The following is a 20,165-nucleotide window of genomic DNA, read 5'->3' as shown; positions in this document are numbered from 1 at the left end:
ACGTTCTAGTTGTGGGAGAGTGCTGGCTCACCTCCAGATCCATCTCCGCCCTTGCTCTGTGCCCCGGGAGGCGACCCAAACCCACATCCTTGTCAAGTGGGAGGGCAAGGGGAAGAAAGGGCGGGGAAAGCCCAGCAGGAGACTGAAGGATGGAGGAAAGGGGGTCCCGGCTACAGTTTGGGAAGTGGCTGTGTTCCTCCACCCTCAGCCACAGATTCTGGGGAACACCCTCTCCTACATCCACCAGTCTTGCCAGGCTCCTCTGACACCCCACCCAAACCTTTTGTCTCTTTCTGCCCTCAGGAAGGCGATCCAGGGCTTCTCAATGCTGCCAATCTCCTGTTGACTTAGCTGCCTACACCATTTCGGTTAACCTTTGAGAGAGTCTTTTCTTTTCTGCCAGGGCTTCAACTGATACAGTAATATAGGCAATCAACAAACAAATAACTTACATATCAGGTGAGCAAAAATGCCATATAGCAACATAAAGCAGAGTCAGGGCTACAAGGAGTGCACGTGTGTTAGTGAGGTGGCATCACATCCCTCTTTCTTTCATGTTACTGAAAATCCCCTTTCCGACCCTCACCTGGCCCCTCCCAGCCTCACTAGCTCAGATCTCATGTTCTTGGGTGTTCCACTGGGTCCTCAATTTTTCTTATCTGCATTAAACAGAGCATTGCAGGCCAATCACGGCTCCTGCCTTGAATGTGTATCTCAATCTCCCAGGCAGAGTGCTTTCTATGCTCATCTTCACTGAAAGGTGATATGAGCAGTCATCGACAGCCAGAAATATTTTCCATTACACGTAGTTGGTGAAGAAACATGAATTACAGTTTAATTCTGTGTGTTTAGCAAGCATGTGTACTCTTTAACCGCCAAAGCCTGCAGAACAAGCTCAATGCTTGCTCTGCGAATTCTTTGCCCGGAGAATGACAATGCTCGGGTGCATTCTAAAGCATCGTCCTCTCTTTCCCAGCCTCGGACTCTGCCACCTGCCATCCCATCCCGTAAGCAGAAAATCAGAGCTGAGTATGATGGCTTCCCTCCCATGTTCCTCCAACCCTTGACAAACACTGTTGACTGGCAAGTAATGCTTGTCGATTTCTGGTTTTTGTTGTTGTTCTGTCAAGCACCTAGGAGGCCATTGATAATGAGCAATTTGGGAGGTTGTTGTTAATAAGGAAAGTGAGGTTCTGGTAGATGAGGCCACTGGAGGTGAGGTGTTCTCTGACAGGGTTCGGGACATGGTACCCCAAAATATGGCACCTTAGCATATTGGATATTTAAGCTGAAGGAGTTTGAGAAAATGACAGAAACAGGAAGGCCTCTCTGGCTTCCACCCATCTCCCCTTCTCCCTTGAAGCAGATGAGAGGTGCCCTTCCTACACCCGGAGGAGAGGGGAATCCTCATTGCCATGACAGAGAGATGTCAAGAAGAATCTGAACGCTGGTCTTGTGCACTTCCCCCCAGTTTACTACATTCACCACATACTCTTTGTGCTATCACAGCTTTTCTCGACTGTCCACTCTTTTTCAAACCTCGCATAAAAACAGTCAGGTTTAACTTTCTTCAGGTCCTCCTTTTTTTACGAAGGCTACTGTTGTCAAGTAAAGCTTATGTTAAATAAAAGTGTATGCGTCTCTCCTGTTAACTTCATTTTATCAGTCTAATTCTCAGATCCCGCCAGGGACTCCAATAGGGTGGAGGAACACTTTTCCTTCCCTTCCCCTCCAAGCCATGGACGAATCCTTGCAGCCCATCTGCTCTTCTCACCCTCGGAGAGACTAGACCTGCGATCCTCATGGGCAGGGTGCTATAAGCCCTGGGGGTGTCCACTGACCAGGACTTTCAGGTCCTGCCTGTGACCTTCTCACAGAGTCTCAGGGTGGCCTCCAGAATCTTCATTTATTTATAAACTCTCTAAGTGACTCCTGCGCAAACTGAACTCTAAAGTCTATTGTTCTAGAGACTACCACCCATGTGCTGCTACAAAGCGCTTCTCAGGGCCTTCTCTTCTCCCCAGAATTCTCCTCATTTTTTCATTTTATTTCCCCTTTTTCTGATTCTGTCAACGCAAAAGCCTTAGGGACTCATCACTCCTTCCTTTACGTGATTCTTATCTACCTGTGGGTGTGGTAATCTTGCTTTAATATGGTCAGTTGAGTGACCAAGTTCAAAGTATCTGACTTGAGTGCAGGCAGGGCTGAGCTGGGGTTGGAATCTAGTGGGCTCAAAGGTGGGGGTGGGGGAAGCTTCAGGAAATGGGAGGGTACCAGCTGCCCCATGAGCTCCTGGAGGCACTTAGTAAATTAATAGACTACCAGCTGGTGCAATGCAGGACTTCAACTGAAATCCCTATGAGAAAATTAACCAAATGAGGGGAAAGAGCAAGTTAATAAAAGTCGATTGTTCAATGAAAGTAGTTTTCTGCTTATTTCCCTTTGATACAATCGCTGTTAATTTCAATTATTTTTAGCAACTTCCCTTTGAACCCATTGTTTCAAAACTCAAAAGTCACTTTCAGTAAAGGTTGAACTTTGTCCCCAGAATACAGAATGAGGGGCTCTACTATCTAATTTCATTGGTAAACTAAGGCAACAAATTGTGTGGTATTGAAAAATCCTCAAGCATATATGTATTCAGCCCATTTCTTCTATATGGAACAGACAGTTAATGGAAGTGAATCTACTTTGGGTGAATAAGGATTTCTAGGTGCTTCTAGATATTCAGAATAACACTTGCATTTCAATGCTATAGACACAGGAGTATAAGTTTCCCACACAGGAACTAGGTTTTCTTATGATTTGTAATTATTTCTGCTCCCCAAAGCCTCATTTTGGTTCATCAGTCACCATGTTAAAGAATGTTGTTGATTTGGCCACCTGCTGTTTTTCACATGAACCTTTTTCTTCTGAATCTTTGGTGTGAGAAATTTAGTTTGTGACCATGACATAAAAAAATGGTAGATTTTTTTTTTTAAGCAAAGGGAAACATGAAGAACCTAGGATCTTTTCTTTCCATCCATCCTTTCACTCCACCCTTGTTCAAGATGCCCTTGGATTTCCAGCTTCTTCTGCTTCATCTATCCAAGAGGAATTAACAACCTAGGATACAGTTCGGTCTTCTCTACTTGGCCACACTCAGAGACACCAATCTCATATCTCCACATTCACAGTCTATTCTCTAAAGGCTCGGATTCAAATTGTTCTAAAATGCAGAGAAACTTGCTCAAAAGCCCCAGCTTGAAAGCCCTCTGGAAGGGCAAATCCTTGACTTGAGTGTGTTTGCTCTAGGTAACAAGTGACTTCCTGCTTCGCAAACAAGAGTGTCAGAGGGCTGATTTTTAAAATTCCAAGGAACCTTACAAGTCACATTTTGACAACTTACAGGCCAAAGTGAAACAGAATATCAGGAATATTTGGGTTAGTTTTTCTTAAACTACATACATATTTAAAAATCAAAGGAGCATTACTGCGAAGGAGGTGAGATATTTAATCATTCTCCTCCCCCCACCCCCCAGGAATTTTCAAATTTTAGTCTGCTTAAGAATCACCTAAATTATTTTGCCTAAGTTCCTGGCTTCACACTCAGGGATTCTGCTCTCTAGAGGGCTGGGGCCCAGTGCTAGCACCACCTGGAACTTGAGAGAAACTCAAATTCTTGAGCCCATCCAGACCTCTGGAATCTAGAACTAGAGGGGTTGGGCCTAGTAATCAGTGTTTAAACAGCTCTCCGCTCGTAAAGTTGAATAACCACTGGGATTTATATAGTATGATTATCTGTTAACATAGGGTCCTCACATTGAAAAACCACCAGTTGAATCAGAAGCTCCTCATATATTTAAAAGAAACACTGGCAGATAGGTGAGCTGCTGGGTTCCTTCATGGAGAATCTGTCCTGTCTTCAAAATGGCACAACTACCTTCAAGCTAAAATCTTAAATCATTACGGCAACTGCCTAGACATCCAACTTCACTTCTCTCTCCCACTTTCTTCTCATTTTACTCTTCCCTCTCTGAACCCCCTCATGCCCTGCAAACACAGTGTTCTCCAGCCTTTGCCTGGAACTGCCTCCTTCCTTTATTGTCATGTGTCTAACTCCATTGCCCTTCAGGGTCCAAGTCAAGGTCACTTCCTTTGAGAAGCTGCCTTTGACTCACTCTAGTTGTGTGTACACTTCCACCCCTCACTTCCCTCTGTCAAAGCACTTACTGAAATGCATTATAATGGTCTATTTGTGAGTTTTTCTGCTATCCTATGATTCCTCCCACTCTCCACCCACACCCCCAAAGCAGGATCTCATCTGTCTACTCTTCTATGCCCTGTACCTTAGTCCCAGGTCAGGTACAGGTACTCAATCAATGTCTGTTATGAATAAATTCTTGTGGTGGCACATTATTAGAGCACTATATGAGGTGAAGGGTATGGGCTATGACACCAGATTGCATGAGTTCAAGCTTTAGTTCTACCATTTTCTAGCTTTGTATGTTTGTGGAAGTTACTTAACCTCTCTTTCCTCAGTTTTCTCCTGAATAAAATTGAGATAGGGGTGCAATTACCTCACAGGATTGTTGTTTCAAGTGCTTAGAGCAGGACCTGATGCGTATTAAAGCCTCAATGCTTCATGTTAGCAACAAAAAGGATCAATGAGGGTCCTAAGATACTTCGGTAGTTAGAAAGGCACTCGCCCCTTCTTTCTCCAAATTTCCATATTTCTTCTCTAGGCTTCCAATATTTCTTTCTCCTTTCTCTTCTTTCTTTGATACAGTGCTCTCTAAGAATACAACAACATCCCACATTTATAACCATTAGAAGTGTGTGTGTGTGTGTGTGTGTGTGTGTGTGTGTGTAGATGTGGTTTGTTGGTTTCATTTCTGAATTGATAAACAGAACTAAGGTATATCAGCAATTAGGAAATAGGCATTAGCCAATTCCAAAATTGTTTGAAGGATAATTCATAACAATAAATAAAATCTACGTGAACTTGAAAGTATCATTTATGAAATTGAAATAAGGAGTGTCTCAAGTAAAAAGAGGGGAAAAACAGACTTAGTAGTTGATAGCAGATATGGAATTTAAACATACCAGCAGTAGACAGAATTGCCTGGTAAAGTAAGGAGAACTTGAAGACAACATGTGGGAAAGCAGATTATTTTTGTGCAAAATTATTCGAATTGTATCAAGAGCAGACCAAGTCTGATTTCCAGTCACATGTCTAATTACATCAGCAGTTTGCTTACATATTTACTTTTTTAAAATACTATTTTTACCAAAAAATTACAACATATTCACTTACTGGACAAATGTTTTGGGGTCTCTGTTATACAGAATATTGTTTCAGGTTCTGTAAAAACAAATCATCCATGCGCTTCCCAAACTCACCAAGTTTATTGTCACCATTGGTGGTGGTGATGAGAATTCTGTTGTCGCTATTAATTGCTGCCTCTTGCCAAGAAACAATTCCATCACAGGGTCTGTGCCGAGTGCTTTTTAAAAAATTGCTTATGTACAATGTCACTAAATTTTCAGTCTTCTATGAACAAGTTAGCTATTCCCATTTTAGAGAGGGAGGCTTAGAAAGGTTTAGCAACCTGCCAAGCCTTGGTTGAAAACTCCCTAGGTTAGAGGTCAAAAAAACTGAAGGTTTAAGTCAGATTCTGAACCCCAAACCCAGCTCTTTCCACTATGCTGTATGGCATAGATAAGATAGGCTGCCAAGACATAAGTGAACAAAAAGGTCAACACCTGATGGTGTGAGGGATGGTACAAAGCAGGGTAGGTTCTCTTTCAAACTTGTGGCCAGAGAGGGTTACAAATTCAGCAGGAAGGATGTCCCTGCAAAGAGGAGCCAGCTGGCAAAATCATTAACCTACCCAGAGGAATGCAGGGAGGAGCCCCTTAAGCCAGCAGTGTAAACACTTTTCTAAACACACACTGGCCGATGTTTTCTAACTATTGTTACTTATACATAATTAAATGTGCATCAGACTTTGGAAGAAATATCTAAGGTGCTGGTGAAAAGTGTATATGTACGGCTTCCCTTCCCTGCCCCCATCCCCACCTTCGCACATGCGCATTCTGATTTTATAGGGCAGGTAGGGCCTGGCAATCTGAACGTGACCAGCACTCCAGGCAGGTTGTCCACTGGTGATCTCTAGACCACATGTGGATGAACCATGTTCTGTATCGCCAGTATTTTGAGGGTCATTTTGCTGTTCTCTTGCACTAATATTTTACATACATTATTACAAAAACCCAAAATAGACATTGTAGAGGGATGAGATGTTTCAAAATAAATAACAGCTCATATATTTTCTCCTCTTCACCCAAGAGAGGATGCAGCGCACGGTTACCAACCAGGGTTGGGTGAGCCTCTGGCCCTGCCCTCTAAGGCCCTGCCCTGCACACTCCTGGGAGGCCGGAGGCTGTGGATTTTGTACTGACTCCATGTTCAGGCTCATCCCGTGGTCCCCACGGGTCTTTTTCAAACAACTCCTCTGTGGCTTCAGAAGAGCTGCAGGTGCAGCCGTGGGTAGTTTATGCAATGCCAGCTCCATCGTGAGGTGGCGACCTTGACAAAACATTAGTTCTGCTCCGTGCTCCACTGTGGCAACCCCACTGAGGTGCATCAGTGTCATTCGTGATATATTCAGATATTCTCCCTGAAGAGAAATTTAAATTCTTCTTCTTCTTTTTTTTTTTTTGCCTTTAAACAGGGATTGAAAACTCAAATCAGAAGTGTTAGAATTGTGATTTTGATTTTGAGTGAAGGTAAAGTATTGTTTGAGATGAGAAGGACCTAAGTAGAATGAAATGATAATGGGAAAGAGTCAATCAGAGAGGAGTGGAGTGAGGCCATTGGGAGGGTGGGGGGAGGAGAGAGCTGAGCTCTGGATGCAGGCAAGGGCTGTCTCTCCTTGGAGACCGGAAAGGAGGAGAGAGATGGGGGTTGAAGCAGATACTTTTATGGAGTTGGTGGTGAGAGGCCAGGAGAGCTGTGACCTCTGAGAAGGCAAAGCTGCCTCCTGAGATGAGGTATGTGTACATGCGTGTGCATGTGTATGTCCAAGTTTGTGCATGCACTTGGCCACACTAGTGCTTGGACATGTGAGGACGGTGGAGACCCCATGGAACTGTCTCTGCGTATAATTAGTCTCTGGCTAGGTGAGGGCTCATGTGCCTCTTCTGATCTTCCTGGGATTAAAACATACAGTTATCTGGCTTCTGTGCACTCTCACTTACAATGCATGAGTGCGTGTGCATTTAAATATTTCACATGTTCTTAAAGTTTCTTTCAGGCTTTCTCTCAGTGTCTAGTAGACCACATGCAGCATATGCTCGGTAAATAACTTCATTGATTGAAAGATCTTCAACTGATCGTATCCCTGCTTAGTAAAAGCAGATGCCAATGGGGAGAAGCAACTATCATTCTAGGTGTGTCCTGTCCTGGGGACAGGGAACTGAAACTGATCAGCATTTTTCGTAGGAAAGCGTATCATGGTAATAATGCAGAAGTTTTACCCTGTCTAAACAGTGATTGGTGCATGTTTGATATTGAACTTAACACTTTATTACCTACTTCCTCTCCACACACACACACACACACACACACCCACACACACACACACACTCACACATACACACACACACACACTCATACACACTCACACACACATGCACACATTCATACACACACTCATACACACACCCACATGCAGACATGCACACAAACCTGCTGGTGCACGCACACAACCCAAGTCCGAAATCTTTCTACTTCTTAGAAGGCCAGAAACATGATTTTTGTGTGATGTGAGGACACAAGAGCACTGGACAGGAGAAAGGGTTAACTAAGGATCTCTAGCAATGCTTCCACTTGTTCTCCAAGGAGTAACAAAGAGAGGAAGCGCAGCCTTTGTGGAAGGAAATTCCCAGGCCCCACTTCGGACATTCGCAACCTGCCCTGTGAACCCCGGAGGAGTGTCTGATGATAAACACTTGCAAACAAAACAATCCATAAAAGCATTTTTACTAATGTTCTCGCATTTTCACCAAAGGGCTGGAGTGCATTTTCCTGCATCTGTGGACCTGGAGGGGGCCTGGACATCCACCCGCTGGCAGAGCCCAACAATCCTGCCCCTGCTCAGGGCTTTCTGCCCCTCCCTCTGCCCTTTGTATGGCGTCTGTCCATACAGACAGGTTCCCTTGCCTCTTGGGTCTTTGATTGTGTGGGAGCCCCACACTCACATGGGGCCACTGGAATGTAGACTGCAGATCCCTTCCAGGTTGGATATGGACCCTGCATATAGACCTGACACCCACCTTAGCATCTTCTGCAGAGACTCCCAGGCACAACCTTGAACTTTACAACCTTGAGTAGTAATGCAGTGGCCTTCCCCAGGAGTGGGAGGGCTTGACAAAGGTGTGAAAACCCTGCTAATAAAGTGTGTTGATTACGTAACCGATTAGGCTTCTTTCTCTGCAATGGCAAGAAACAACACACACACACACACACACCACTCACCAGAACAAGAACAAAAACAGCAAACCCAAAATCTCTGAAGTCTTCGTAAATATTTATACAATAATTTCTCATAAGGAATCCAAAGCATTTTAAAACCAAAATGCAAAAATCTTAAGCAAAAATCTAGTGTGGGTCAGTTTATTGGTAATAATGTACCTTATTTATGCCCAAACTAATAGGATGTGAGAATTATTGCAGCCATTCTGTAGATGAATAAATCAAGGATCAGAAACTGGCCTAGGAAACATTAATAGCAAAGACCTGGGTGATTCATGTTTTTGGTAGCTGCTCGTGTGTGTATGTAGGTACATGCGTGGTGTGGTGTGTGTGTGGAATGTGTGCAGTGTGTGTGTGGTGTGTGGTGTGTGGTGTGTGGTGTGTGTGTGTGTGGTATGTGGTGTGTGTGTGTGGTGTGTGGTGTGTGTGGTGCATTGTGTGGTGTGTGGTGTGTGGTGTGGTGTATGGTGTGTGTGGTATATGGTGTGTGGTGTGTGGTGTGGTGTGTGGTGTGTGTGTCAGGGCTGTGTGCATGTACATGTGTGCTTTTGTTACTATAAAATGCTTAACCACCCTTTACTAATTGCAGTCTAACCCAGGATCTTCAAATTCCTGTTTCTGGGCCAGACCAGAGTCCACTTCACAGCACGGGTGTGGGTTAGATTCTCAACTGTCAATAGAAAGCTGAGCCTTTATTGCTGAAATGCCATCACTGGTCTCGGGATATTTTTAGATGAAATAATCATACATGTCGACTCATTTGCATCTGCCCAGAGCTGGTGGGTGACCTCCATCGTGACCCCGGACTCGGACCCTGTAGACTGAGGCAATGACAGGTTGCAGATTTCACTCTGGGCGGGGTTACCATGAGCCTTCCACTCAGACCTCCCTCTGCCCTTTGTACTGTAACAATGCTCGGAAACACGGGCTTGTTAGAGGAAATTCCCAGGGCCAGAGTTTGGACGTGAGGCAGTTGCTTTGCTATGCTGGGCAGGCTGATGTGCGCCTAAAAATAAACATGCTGGTCTGCATGGGGTTCTATGATTTTGCCCTGCACAGTGGATTACATTTCAAAAGGGAATTTTTTTAAATGTTTTTAAGAAAGCAAACCCAGGTAAACGGGAAGAATAAAATATATCATGGTTTCCTTTCGATTTGACAAAATGTATCATTTGCTGATACCCATTTCTTTGAAAGGGCTATTGCTTTTTTTTGCCTGAGGATTTCAAAACAAGGTTCAAGAAAGCAAAGGCATGCTGGGATGCTGTCCAAGCAACTGCAGAAAGATGGGAGCATCCAAAACCACAAGACAAGCCAGTTCTTCCCAGTGCAGGAAGGATAAAGTATTAGCGAAGAACCCTGGGCTGGCCCGGAGCAGTGGTGACCTGTGTGGGACCCCCTGTAACAAAATCCTCCCTTCCCTCAGTCTCCAGGTACTTAGCTGGCAGAGAGGCTGTTATTAACGTGGCTCATTTAGCAGAAAAAAGAAAGGTAAGTCAACAGTGGACAATGAACTTGAATCTGAGCAGGCAGATAGCTCCAACCAGCTCTCTTCTCTCCCCAAAAGGCAAATATCTTACTCACAGTCCCTACAATTTAGAAGATGGTAGGACCATTTATGTTGCACTCTTTAAAATTAGATTTTTGAGTGGCTAAGAATACATATCCATATAGTGGTGTTTCTATTTTATAAATAGAACAGATATCAGGGGTATAGCTTTGAGTCTTGCTGTTACTTGCCTGACCCTGGTTTGGCTGAAAATGGGCCAAATTGTGTCAGTTTTCCATCAAATCGGAATGTGTTTGCAGCACAAGTAACCCACAATCTAGTTAAAGAGTAACTGAAGAAGAAGAGTGGTTTTGAGTGAACTTTTGCTGCCTCATTGTTCTCATTCCTTCTTTGCTTTTTCCTGGAAGTCCAAACTAACTCTATTGTTGTTGCAAAGACCCTAGTTTTAAATGGTCAAGCAGATAGGCAGAGTTAGTTAACAAAAGGGCAGCTACCATCGCTCTCTAGCCTGATGATTTTTTTTTTCAGACCTTCCTTTGGTAGCTTTGGATTGGGGGCCTGACATCACAAGACTCTTGGTGGCTTTGAGCGGGAAGGACCTTCAGGTCATCACCCGGACCCCACCCAGTGCGGCATCCCTTTGGGAACACCCCGGCCATGAGCTTCCAGGGTGCTGGCTCACCGCCCAGAACAGGACGTTCACCAAACCACTAGGCAGTTTTAGACAATTCTGATGGTGGGCAAATCCTTCCGCGCATTGAGCTAAAACCTGTTACCCTATAATTTCCACTCATCAATCCTCTGTTGACCTCTTTCCCCACACACATCAATCTTGAAATATTTGAGGGTAGCCTTCATGTGCCACAAGACCGACTTCTTACTTCAAATGCCCCTAGTTCCTTCAACTATTCTGCAAATGACAATTTTCTCATTTTCCCCATCGTGGCCAGCCTGCTCGTTTAAGATCTGAATGTGTTTCTTGAGGCAACATTTTAAGTACTTTAGCTAATTAATCTTCTCTATAACCTTGTGAGCTAAATATTAGCTGCATTTTCAGAAACAAAACTAAAACTTGGCAAGATACAATTACTAACTCAAAGAAGTGGCAGATGGGGGATTCAAAACCAGGTCTGCCTCTTTCTAGCCCAGCACACGTCTCTGATTAAAAAAACAATGTTGAACCAGGTATAGCCAAGGTTGATCTCAGATACATTCTGAGATCTGTGGCTGCTAGAATCCTCCTATGCACATTAATATTCCTTTTGTCACTATAACTGTACTTACTAACAGAGATTAATGGGTGTGTGTTGTGTTTTTTTTTTCATTTTCATTGAGGTATAAAGGACATATAATATTATATTAGTTCCAGGGGTACAACATAATGATTTGATATTGTATACACTGAGACGTGATCATCACAATAAGCCTAGCTACCATCCATTACTATACAAAATTACAAAATTCTTTTTTTTCCTTGTGTTGAGAACTTTTTGGACTTACCCTTGGCAACTTTCAACTATGCATTACAATGTTATTGACTACAGACACTATGCTGTACATTACATCCCCATAATTTCTTTGTTTTATAATTGGAAGCTTCTACCTCTTGACCCCTTCACCCATTTTGCCCAGACCTCTAACTCCCTCCCCTCTAGCAACCACTGTTCTGTTCTCTGTATCTATGAGTTTTGTGAGGGTTTTTTGTTTTTGTTTTAGATTCCACAAATAAGTGAAATCACGTGGTATTTATCTATCTCTAATTTATTTCACTTAGCATCATTCCCTCAAGGTCCATCCACGTTGTCACAAGTGGCAAGATTTCATTCCTTTTTATGGCTGAGTATATTCCACTGTATAAATGTACCATATCTTCTTTATCCACTCATCTATTGATAGACATGTAAGGTGCTTCCACATCTTGGCTATTGCAAATAAAGCTGCAATGAACATAGGGGTGCATATATCTTTTCAAAGAAGTGTTTTCTTTTTCTTTGGATAAATACCTAGTAGTAGAATTGATGGATCATATGATAGTTTTATTTTCAGTTGTTTGAGGAACCTCCATACTGTTTTCCAAAGTGGCTGCACCAATTTACATTTCCACCAACAGTGCACAAGGGTTCTCTTTTCTCTGCATCCTCACCAACACTTGTTATTTCTTGTCTTTTTTATAAAAGCCAAAAATTAATGTTAATTTGAACAGTTAGGAAGTGACCAGGAAAAAACCCACTTTGTCTGCTAAAGGGAAACTATAGACAAGGTGGGTGTGAAGGGGGTATAGTGGTCAAGAGATACATGAGCAACAGGAAGCAAGAGGAATTTAGGAGGCCCAGGAGGCACCTTGTTATGGAAACTTCAGGTGGTGGGAGAACAAGACAACAGGCTCAAAGAGGGGGGAAGTGGCTGCATGAGAGTGCCTAAACCATTTGCTTTAGCCCGAGCCCCGTGGTTGTGTCTACAGAATAAATATAAAATATTTGTTTTTCCCCCAGCTGATCACGCACTCTACGGGAGTGCAAAGTTTGGGGACAAAGGATACTAAGTCCAACATCTGATTCTAGGTGAAATCTAGTTAGGCCACACCTTTAGGTGGAAAAAGAAAAAGCCTGCGAGTAGTCAGAAAGAGCGTCCTTTGCAGCTCTGCCACAGTGAGGGTCAGGGACTGGCTCTATGTCTACAGGCTTCTACGTTTTCCCCACACCACTTGGTAGGGTTACTTCCTTCCTTTCTCCTGGCTGCTCTCCAAAAGCAGGGATTGCCTGAGGATGACACTGCCTCTGCCCTCAGCTGCCCCTTTTCAAAGTAGTTCTACACCCAACAACTATGCCCAGTGGATTCAAGTAAGCTGTAGGCCACTGCTCCCTAAGAGCCAATGTCACACTGTGCTCCATAGAAGGTACCAATGGACAACGTTAATGTCTATGGCTGAGCACTTGGGCATAGTGATAAAATGACTCCCTTAAGATCTCTTTGCCAGTTTGACTCAGAAAACTACAGAGCAATGCCCTTCAAATAATCAAGCTGCATGAGAGAAGGTGAGTGCAGAGGCTCCTGGGATATCATCTTCTATGTGCACACATGAAGGCCAAGGCTCCTCTCCCTTGTTGCTCCTATCTTTCTTACCACTTGAGAAAAATCAAGGTTCAGAGAATGGATATGGACTCACCCACGTTCACATAGCAAGCAAGTTACAGGTGCAGGACTAAGTCAGGGCCCCACAGTTTTTACTAAATCATACTTCAAGCTCCTGATATATGTACTTGGATGTGCCAACATGTATTAGAGATCAGACTTTGAGTTTTCTTTAATGCTTTTTAGGGAGAAGTAGGACAGAGGATGAGAAAATCTACGTCCTCTCTAAGGAGACTTGGATGGAGGCAGGACTCACATCTGTGTCACTTGCCATTGTATCCCTAGCACAGAACCTGGTGTTTCCATGGAAGGTGCTCAGTATACGTGTATTTGCTAAACATGTGTGAGTCCACAGTCAGGGGACACATAAGATTCGACCAATGGATGCATAAATAAGTGGAACAACAATAAATCGGTGTTTCTCTCTCTCCCTCTCAATCAATAAATAAAAATAAAAAATAAAATAAATACGCAAGTCTCTGACTTGGAGGGGCGGAGAGTGAGGGGCACTGATAGAGAAACACCTAATGGGAGAGGCTATCCACAGAGACATAAAGAAATCAATTCTAAAAAGGTATGATGCAAGGTGGGTACTCAAAATAATTGGTGAAAAAATGAAGATAGCAAAGTCTCATAAAGGAGAGTGTAGGAAAATGTTACAGGAATCAGCAATCTCCTTGAAAAGCTTCAAACTATTGATCTGGTAATAAATTTGGGTTCTTCAGACAACGGATTCATTCACGTTTTCATTCATGTGCTCACAAATTCAATAAACATTGATTAAGCAAAAGCTGTGTACTTGGCATTGTTTCAAGTGCTATGGATTCAGAAATCAAAGACTGACAATTCCTCAAAGATGAAAATAAACATAGCAACCATCACTTAATGTGCTAAGGGCTATGACAGCACATTTCACAAAGTGCCATCAAACCACAGACCCAAGGGACACTCAGCATGAGGTGGACTGAATGGGGGGGAAGGAGGGAAAGAAGTCAGGCTGAAGTGGATAGTTGGGTGGAGAAGATGATTGGCAGTGACCTGGACAGGGAGAATAGCACCCATAGACATAGGTGGGCAGAGAGCTCTCATGTCCTGAGGAGTTGAAAGGTATTTAGTACAGCTGGAAGCTCAGGTGGGGAGAGGCGAGGCTGGGCACGATGATAAGGAGCAGACCTTGAAGGTCTTGTTTACCTTCTTTAAGTTGGGGCTTCTCAAAATTTAATGTGCAGGGACCTGGTTAAAATGCAGATTTGGGAAGTCTGAGGAGAGGATGGAGAGCCTGCCCCTCTGACAGCCCAAGTGATGTTAATGCTGCTGACTCCAGAGGGCCCTTTAGGCAGCAGGTGCATGATGGGACTAGTTCACTGTGGAGAGTGACATTGACACAATTGATTTTCTCAAGAACCCTGTGGTAGGACATGGAGGACAGAGCAGAGGGAGACTTTGTTGAGGTTAAAAACATGAGTGGCAAGAAATTTTGAACACCTGAACTAAATAAGCTAAGGAAGAAGAGTCTATGTTCAATAATAGGTGTAAATTGGCTGATATTCTATGAAGTTGCTATAAAATACTTCTCCGAGAGAAAGACTATAAGGACAAATATTAAACAAACAAACAAATAAACAAACAAAAAACCGTAAGAGGCATAAAAGGAATTCCAGAGAATAGGTAATGTTATTTGAATGTCTTGACCCTGCTCAAGGTCTCAGTGGACACATTATCTTGAACCCCAAGGGTGACCTCACTGACCCCCAAAAGCAGCCAGCAATGGGGTGAGCACCATCCCTGCATAGAATGATCACAGCAGAGTAAATAAGCCATTCTTCACAGATAACCCTTGACATGTGTTGTCACTACTTGCATTCGATTTCAGGAAACTTCAGGAAGAGCAATTGTTTCACAGCAAATTCTGGAAAGTAACATGGAAGTCCACCGGATCCTGAGCAAAGTTCTTGCTCATTTATTCACAACCCATAGGTCCCCGACATGAGATACACCTGTTTCTATCCCTGTTAGAAAATCCTGTCAGCTCGAGTATACCTTTCACCCAAAGGAAAAACTCAGAAAAGAGTAAAATAAATAAATAAATGAATAAAGGGAGGGGTCTACATTGTTGAAAAAAAAAAAAAGGCAAGTGGTAAACTTTGTTCCCTTCAGCAGAAGCCAAAAAAATAAAAATAAAAAAGCAACTTCTAATGAGATTGGCCCTCCAAAAAGAATAATAATCAGCATCATGCCCTATGTACTATGCTGGTTGGCATTCTTTATCCGAAGATGTACAAATTCAAAAAACCCAAATGCCACCTCCCCTCTCACCCTTTTGCTCACAGTCCTGTAAATCAGTCCATGTCAAAAAGACCCAGGTGGAAGGTATGCAGCCCAATCAAAAAGCCAGGTGGGCAGTCACATCTACTTCAGAACAGCTCAAATCACAGGCAGCAGGACAAAGCACAATAACACAGGGACCTACCTTTCTCCTCTGTGGTGTTCAGGCTCCTGAAACTGAACCCAGTCCCAGAGATCTTCCTAGGGCCCTCCTATGTGAGATGAAATGTAAGGGCCTCCCATTCAATCACACAGCCACACAGGGTGGGATTCCCAGAAGCAGCCTCCAGATCCTCAGGGCGCCCACAGACCCGAGGGAGCAGAGGTGGACTGTCTTCTGTTCTCTGCTGCAGGAAAGAGCTGGGAGACTCAGTGTGCCTGGGGGTGGGGGCGGAGGCTGGGGGAAGGGAAGTAATATGGGAGCCGTAATAAATAAGAGATCCTCTCCACATGACTTCCTGTATTTGGTGCCGGTTGCCTCTCTCCAGGCTCCCTAGAGGAAATAAGAAATTTAAACTTGTCCTTTGGCCACTGGAAAGAAGAGAATAAACATGCTAAGAACCATGAAAATGAGAATGAGCGGGGCAGCAGGCAGGGAGCTGACGGGCCAGCTAGCTTTACCTTTTACCAAGTGCTTGCTTCCTGAAGTTTCCCTAAGTGTTTAACTCTGCAAAAGTCAAGAACACCCTCATCTTCTTAGAACTGAAACATTGCCTGGCTGCTGTCCAGAAGACCTGCCCCAGAGGTGCTGGTGAGAGCGAGTCACAGGTCTGAGAAGAGTCTGTTTGCAGCATAGAGCTGGGTTCTGTCTTTGGACCTGCTGATGACATTCAGTCTTATCTTGGAACAGCTCCTAAAGTCCTCAGGCCATTTTGTCCTGGGGTTTAAAGAATTACTGTCAAGGCTACCATCTATCGATTGCTGGAAGCTGGACTCCCTGCGTCATAGGTGGGACTCAGGGCGAGATGAAAAATATGAGGCCATTCAAAAATTAAGGATTTCAAGATGGTGACAGCAGATCATGAAACCAATAGTGGGGGCCCTTCTGCCTTGAGTATGGGACTGTATGCAACTGTTCGATTTGTGCATCGGTGGAGCCAGTCCTGGCTAGAGAAGAAGGGTAGGACTATGGGTGTGTTGGTTGTAAGCAGCTGGGTTATCAAGAGGCCTGGACTGTCGCATTGTGTTCTGCTGGGCGACAGTCAGGCCTGGGACAGCAGTGCCGCTGGAGCTGGGGCAAGGGAGGAATGCTGGCTTGGGCGTGTGAGCCAGCAAAGACCATAGCTGTATCGCTGACTTAAAGGATCAGTGGTCTCCTTGCTGATTTCCCACTCACCTCCATGTCATTCTCCTCTCCTCATTCAGAGCAATCGCTATCAACTGCAACCATCATGACATGATTCGCCTGATTAAAATCTCCCAGTAACATCAGCATAAAGGCTGAACACTTTAAAGTGGCTTCCAGCCCCTTCAGGACCTGGCACTGCCTTGCCTCTCCCACGTTACATCACAGCCCACCTCCGCCTGCTCTCTCCTCACCCCCTCCTCCTTCCCTCCTTCCCTCCTTCCCCACCTTTCTCACTCCAGGGGGTCGCTCTGTGAACCATGCTCTCCCTCAACCCCGGGTCCTTCAAATCTCACATCCTCCAGAAAATAATTGTCAGGTTCCTGAGCCCCTTTGGTGTATCTCCTTAGCAAACCCTGCTTATCTCTCTCAACACTCATTAACTCAAAGCAGTGGAAACCAGTCTGCTTGCCCTTGTCGCCTGCGGGGCTATCCAGTGATGGCGAACCTTTTGAGCTCGGCGTGTCAGCATTTTGAAAAACCCTAACTTAACTCTGGTGCCGTGTCACATATAGAAATTTTTTGATATTTGCAACCATAGTAAAACAAAGATTTATATTTTTGATATTTATTTTATATATTTAAATGCCATTTAACAAAGAAAATCAACCAAAAAAAATGAGTTCGCGTGTCACCTCTGACACGCGTGTCATAGGTTCGCCATCACTGCTTAGACTCTGAGAAGGCAAAGACCGTGTCTGGTTCAACAGGACGTCCCTAGGTCGAGGACCAGGAGGGTGTGATGCGTGTGAGGTTAGTATTAGTAGCAGAAGCGTTCATTACAGTTATCCCCTTTTTGATCAATGGAAATTATATGGCTCAGGAAAACAAGATTGTTGTTATGGTTTTATCACAGTTTAAATTCTGGCCGACAGAGTGAAGCAACTACACAGGCAAGATTGCAAACAATTCTTATCCATAGAAATACAAATTAATTTCCCCCAGTGGGGATACATCATTGATTTCCACCCTGTAGAAATGATTATCTCAAATATTACATTCTAGTGCTCCACATGATGTTAGGCTCTCTATATAGGGTGTCCCCCCAAAAAATGAATATACACTTTACAGCTGATAGCTCAATTGATGTTTCTTTCTTTTCAGATTTAAACCATTGGAATTAATAATTATTCGAAGTGTGCATACATTTTTGGGACACCCTGTATTTGCATTTTAACAAATCCAATTCAAAATTCCTGATTGCTTATATAAATGTCTACTCTTGAGATTTTCCTTTGAACTTGTTTTAACATCTTACCATCCCTTCATTAATTAATGAGTTAAATAAAATCTCCATCTCCTGTTCATTTGATATTTATATGAGAGGGATGATTTCACCTTTTTGAAAATGATTTCTAAACAGAAGTCAGGTGAGAACACGGTGACTACAGGACATTGTAGTGGCAATTTGTAGGGGCAGAACTGTTCTCTTCACTATTTTGCTTAGTTTTCTAAATTCCCTGAGTATATAAAATAAAAACAGGAAATGAATGAAGCAGGATGATGATCAAAGCAGATGGCAAAACTGCCTCTGCTGTGTAGGGTACAGGTTTCAATTAGGCAGAAGAACAGGCAAAGCCCAAAGTGTGCAAAACCGTAACTGCACACAGGGTTACCAGGTGGGCAAAAGCGCCGAGGCCCAAACTCATTGAAACTAGTACCTTGGAGAGAGAAGAGCTTGATAAGCAAAAGGCACGTATTTCAGGTGTCCAATCGTTCCCTAAAACAGCATTTTCAGGGATCCTAGCTGTACAGACAGCCAACTGGGAAGACCTTACTATCAACCAGCAATAGCAAACCCTTCAACAACTGGAACAGTGGCACTTTGTCAGGAAGAACCCAGATTATATCAACATACTTCGGTGGTTTGGTTTCTCTTTAATGTCAATATTTTTCTATTGTTACCTGATGTGGCTTGCAGTATATATTTGTAATATCAAGTACATAAAATGATTTATCTTTAAGGAATGATCTGGTCAACAGTCCAATCTGTTCCCTAAAGCTCTTAGGACCAGACAAGCAGGAAAATAAAAAGTCTTTTGTTGGTGGTTTTGTTTTTTCTTTTAAAATGAAATTTGTAACAAATTCCATTTGGAAGCAGCAAAGTAACACACCTAATAGTTCAATGTCGGATTTGGACGTTTTCCTGAGAAGAATGATTTCTGCTTTTGGAGGAATTGTGAGACGTATAAAGGATCATGACAAGAGACAGGACAATGACCATTTAGATGCTCAGAGATCACCTCCCACACACATGCAGTCCTTACCACAAACGTGGGGCCCCTCTGAGGGAGCCCAGTGCCTCGGGAGGGGAGAGTCAGTCATGCCAGCTTGGCTCCACCACATTAGAGGTGGACTTATGCTTCTCTGTCTCCCTCCCTCCCACCCTGCCTCCCTTCCTCCTCTTTCTCTCTCTCTCTCTCTCCTGCTTTTTTAATTTTTCTAACACCTTCATTTTCCAAGAAAGCACATGATAGTGGTCTTACTTAAGGTGAACATTTCTTAATTCATCCCTGTCTCTGTTACCCCTCCATTCCTCCCGTACCTGTCCATCACCCAGGTTAATTCGCTGTCAGGTTCATTTCCTTAAAGCACTGCTATGATTGTGATACTCCCTTCTCAAAAATCCTCCCGTGACACCTGCGCTGCAGGCACACACTGCCTATCAGGAGGCCTTACTCTCTCTTTAGCTTGTTGCTCAAAGCCCTCCCAGTCTATACTCCATCCACCTTCCCAGTTTAACTTCTGCTCTTCTGTACTCAGCTCTGGCTCAAGATCCAAATGAGTCTCCTTCTCTCCTTCCAACAAGCCTTGTCTTTTTTTCTTTTGCAAAGAGCTGGGCTTTGGGCTGGAGTCACCCACCAGAGTCTCAAACGGGTTCCCATACCCAGCATGGAGTCTATCTCCACCCAAACCTTTCTCTGGTAAATGATGCCAGAACGAATCTCTCTGGAGTTCTAAAATCCTAGGACACATATTGTCTGTATCACTTCAGCAGCTCTTTCATGTCTTATGTGTTATCTATTTTTATAATTTCATAGCTCAGCAGACACTAATACAAATAATACTAAAAACTCATTGAGTGTTGACTGCATGCCAAGCCCTTGACATATTAACCTGTTGCATTCTCCCAACAAACAATTCTATGGGATGGTTTTAGCCTTTTCTATATGATAGCAAAAGGAATGACTGGGCTTTCCACCCCATGTATTATGGGAAATTCATCAAAGCCCAGCCCTCCCATCCTTCATTCCTCTGGGATCCCAGAGAAGGTGAGGTGGGGAAGAGTTGTCATTTTCGGAGCCATCTTCACCGGGTGCTGCACTTGAACCAGC

The 20,165-nt window shown here is 43.7% G+C and overlaps 1 protein-coding gene across 3 annotated transcripts in view; it reads right to left on the bottom strand.

Moving 5' to 3' along the window:
- Positions 1-16,087, bottom strand: part of ADGRF5 (adhesion G protein-coupled receptor F5) — a 105,766-nt gene extending 89,679 nt beyond the window's left edge. Inside the window, exon 1 of one of the 3 annotated variants that reach the window (XM_005860926.2) lies at positions 15,631-16,087. The gene's annotated coding sequence lies outside the window, so the exon portion shown is untranslated. The remainder of the gene's footprint in view (positions 1-15,630) is intronic. The other 2 variants (XM_005860924.2, XM_005860927.2) reach the window with 2 other exon arrangements.
- Positions 16,088-20,165: the final 4,078 nt, after the last annotated feature.

Source organism: Myotis brandtii, unplaced genomic scaffold, assembly GCF_000412655.1.
Source record: "Myotis brandtii unplaced genomic scaffold, ASM41265v1 scaffold143, whole genome shotgun sequence".
NCBI classification, from domain to species: Eukaryota; Metazoa; Chordata; class Mammalia; order Chiroptera; family Vespertilionidae; genus Myotis; species Myotis brandtii.
The sequence above is the reverse complement of the archived record's forward strand: the minus strand, read 5'-3'. Positions and strand labels throughout refer to the sequence as shown.